We start from the raw sequence: 4,356 nt of genomic DNA on the forward strand, positions 1-4,356 counted from the left end.
TTGTTTAGCTTGAAGGGTGGAGTAATGCTAGTACGACAGAAAGCACCTATGTAGATCATAGTAGAGTAGATAAAAGGGGAAAACCCTAAGCATCAAGAGTAAAATAAGGAAAGTGGAACTAGCTGGACCAGTGGGTGGCGCACATGCTTTTCGAAACGAATATAGGAACATTAGGTGACCAATTAAATGTTCTCTATTTTAGTGATATGAGCATCATATCAGATTCGTATTTCAACACGTAAGCTTTGGGTTGAGGTCTTGAGGATGAGTGCTAGCCCGACACGAAGCACCTACGATGATGGTAGTGAATATAAAAGGGGAAAACTATAAGCTTTACAAGTATAGTGCTCGTGCCATGGCGGATCTGAAGGTGCAAACCGGACAAAGCTACTTCGCAACCAATGTTTGCTTTCAACTAGCCACTATGATTTGGTACGGACAAGAAAAGTACAGTAAACAAATTACAATCTATTTTCCGGGTGAGATCAATAATTTAAGAGCATATGGAAGAGTACCACCTATCTTGCGACGTCGTGTAGGCCTCTGTTGATACGTTGAGGGTGCTGCGGGTGCGATGGCTGTCGGCGGCGGGGAAGAAGACTTTAGACGGCAGACGACCGGGTCGGGGGATAAATCCTGTTGCCGTGGACGAGGCGGTCGTAGGAGCGGCAACGACAAGGTGGACGACGGCGCCGATGAAGCGAGAGGACGCGATGAAACGATCTTGGTCCAGCGACGTGGATGAGAGACGTACATATCTTGCAGTGGACGACGGGGTAGGGTAGCGGCTCCAGCAAGGTGGAGGATGGGGTGGCGGACGGAGGAGGCTGGCCACAGTGGGGAGGTTGTCGTGGCGCCGATGATGTATGAATGGGGAAATGGAGGGGGAGGGGGGATCTCAAACTTTGGGACGCGCTTCTCTGAAATGTGGGAAAGTTATGAACTTATTTCCCGTTAAAATTTTTGGACATCATGTCGGTTGGGGATAGGACGTAATCTCGCATCTCCCAAATATTTGCCGGTAACGATTTCTGGCGAGGAGAGGGTGTTTTGCCGCCCATGGTTGGCGCCCACGGTGTATGATCGGGGCTGACAGGTAGGGCGGTTGTGTCACGTCTGAGGGAAGTTACACATCTGCCCCTATTTAAAATATTAGCCTACATCGATTTCGGACTAGGAGAGTTTGTTTTGCCGCCCACCGTGTATGAATGGGGAAATGGAGGGAGAGACACATGTCTTTTGGACGAGCTTGAATCAAATATGTTTTGCCGCCCACGTTTGGCGCCCAACGTGTCTGAATGGGCTCAGAGGCCGTCATGTCACGTCTGATTGAAGTTACTAGTCTACCCCTATCGTTAGCAGCATAAATCCGGTCGATAAGGATGTCAGGTGTCAGGGGTAGACAGTAATTTCCATGTCGCAAACACTTGCTTCAGGCAACCCACAAATTATAGGTGAGTGTTTAGCCGCTTCATTCAAAACTTGGGAGAATTAGCATTCACGTTTGCCCTAGGCCCTGGCAACTAAATTCAAATCCAATTTGTATTTGATTACGAATATCCACAGATAATTCTATGTTTTGTTATTTATTTCTTCAAAACCACAACAAAGATTTATTCCACCTTTATATATGATTATGATTTAGAAAGGCCGTGATCTTCGAATTCAGTAGGTTGGATACACTTTCAGTCAAACAGTTATTTCATCAAATACAATATGCTCACACAAAAAATAGTTCACCTTATGTCAATCATACAAGTACCGAGGATTACCTCGCCTAAAAAATTCGGATCATTACAACACATGGACAACATAGGGGGTCTTACAACATAATCCATTCAGAGACATGACACAACATGCAAGTACAATGATCTAATGACAATTTCAACTGGTATCTAAAGAAGAACCGGGATTACCCTGGGCTTCAGATAGCAGAAACAGCAGGACCTCCTCCGTCTTCAAATGCAACATTCTTACTTCCTCCAATTCTTGGGTTGCTTGCATAATGTGTGCCACTAATTGCATAATTTCCAGCCTCAAGATAAAGATTACCTCATTCATGGCAGCCACACCTTCTCTTCCTGCCTCTAGTAGAGCCTCAAGAACTATAATATATGTGCTCAGACTGCTCTCCGGTGGTGTTGCCTCTGAACTGCTACCATCTAGTAACATGGATGGTGCACTGCTTCCACAAATAGATTCTGGGGTTGTACATTCTGTCCTAGTGTGAACGGCATCCTGAAAGGTTTCCGCTGGACATAAGTAAGAGATAGTTATCGCATGATCCACGCAGTAAGCTTACATGGTAAACGACATACTAATTATTGTCGAGCATGGCAAGCTATATTTAAATGGTTCGAAGCAGCATCAGTCGAAAAGAAATTAAAATGGTAAGATGAAACTAGAGATGTAAGTGGCAAATAAATGACATCCGCCAGTCCCATCTAGTTAGTTTATGCTAGCTCCCTAGTTCATTTTCCTCAAAAAACAAAAACTCTTTTGAACTATCATACCACTAGTGGACTTTAATCAGGATTAGACGGGACCCAGTTGACATCCCTAGTTGAAAGGGAGTGTACCACCGCTATATTTAAGTTGCCAAGGCATCTAAGCACTTGAAATAATCTAAGAAAGCACTTAATAGTGTGGCCTCATATAAACTACGAAGACAGTCTTGTGATGAAGTTCAGAGGAAAAGTTATGGACTCAAATGAACTAGGCGTGCATTTCTTTACGATAGTACAACATGCACTGCTGACATATTGGCCAACTCAGGTATAGCGTAACAAGTAACAAGCAAGCATTTGAATCAAGCAATACAGCAAAGCAGACAACTGAACTATTTGTAATTTTGTAGGATTATAGGCTGAGGACACAAGCCAAGAAAGCAGCCCACTCGCATTACATTTCACATGTACTAAAACACACTGGCTTACCATATGTTGTTGTGAAGCCTCGCTGCTGTTGCAATGTTCTTTGAAGATATCGTCAGCATCCGGTGGTTGCAAATCTAGTTGTTGTAGTTTATTTTGCACCCTCTATTTAGGTAAAATTAATTTAATCGCATGCACTGGTCTGAATTGATCATCAATGGTTCATCTAAACTAATGAATGAAGGGTGTGTGCATACACGACAATATATCTGCTTCCCTCTATTTTTATGCTTGTTCGAGATGCCAGCCCCAGAAGAACAAATATTTTGCTTGATGGGTTGGCAGCTCCATAATTAATAGAAGCATCAAATTAGTCATGCAACTTGGGAAGATCAAGAACACACATAGAAGTAATGAATAGAGGCTCGGAGCAGTGATGCAATAGCTAGCATCAGAAAATGTTTGGTAAAACAGACAAAAAGCAGCGGAACCAGATGCTAGTTTGCTGATGTGTAATTAAGCATAGAGAACATGAAGCAGTCTGATGGAACCAACAGGTGGCATCAGAACAACACCATCATCATAAATATAGCATGCAAGAAGTAAAATAGTAGGCAGTGATATCTAGGAAGTACAATAATACTTAGGACAAAACTAAAGCATATTAACTATATGTGCACTGGTATGTAATTTAGCACATGTAACATGTTCACTGCCAGAAGTATGGCCCTACAGGTGCAAGCAGAATAACGCGTCTCATGAAAAATTGAATGATGCCCTGAAGAAATTCAAAGGTGCGGTGCTTATGCTAAGAAAGTGAACGTAGGCGCCGGCCGTTGGATAGTAGTACCTGATTCTCGATGGCGTATGGGTATTGTTGTCATACTTGATAGCTAAGGATCATCGATGGTGCTCGTGTTGCGGTTGAGTTTGGGCCAGCTGTCACCGTCGCTGAAGCGGCTCCGGTGCTACGGTTGCGGCGCCTGTTGACATACAAGAAAGCTCATCTGTGGTAAGTGAACAGTTGCACGACAAAGAGAAAAACTGAAGGAGTACAAATCAAAATAACCTGATGAGGCTGCAGCGTCAATAAAGTAGGGCCGGTGGAGTTGAATATGGCGTCCGTGGAGCGGGTCCGGTGCAGCGGACGAAGGCTTCGGCATGCGCGTTGTACAGTGCTTTCGGTGAGGCGGATCTATTGCGGCGGACAGGGGCTTGTATGAAGGGTCGGCGATGGGGCGAGGGACTTAGTGAAGGGCCTACACTGTGGTGGACGAGGGCGCCGGTTAAGCAGATTCGGTGCAGTGGAACATGATGGCGGTCAAGGAGATCTGGAGCGGTGGACAAGCCAGTCGCTGAAGCGGCTCCGGTGAAGTGGTGAGTTGGCAGTTGGGGTTCCAAGGTGCGGAAGGTAGATCCGGCAGGGTGTGAGGTCCACCTCTGCGGCGGAGGACTAGATTCAGCGGCTTGCCGTGGTTGGGGG

Source organism: Triticum dicoccoides, chromosome 2B, assembly GCF_002162155.2.
Source record: "Triticum dicoccoides isolate Atlit2015 ecotype Zavitan chromosome 2B, WEW_v2.0, whole genome shotgun sequence".
In the NCBI taxonomy this organism is placed as follows: Eukaryota; Viridiplantae; Streptophyta; class Magnoliopsida; order Poales; family Poaceae; genus Triticum; species Triticum dicoccoides.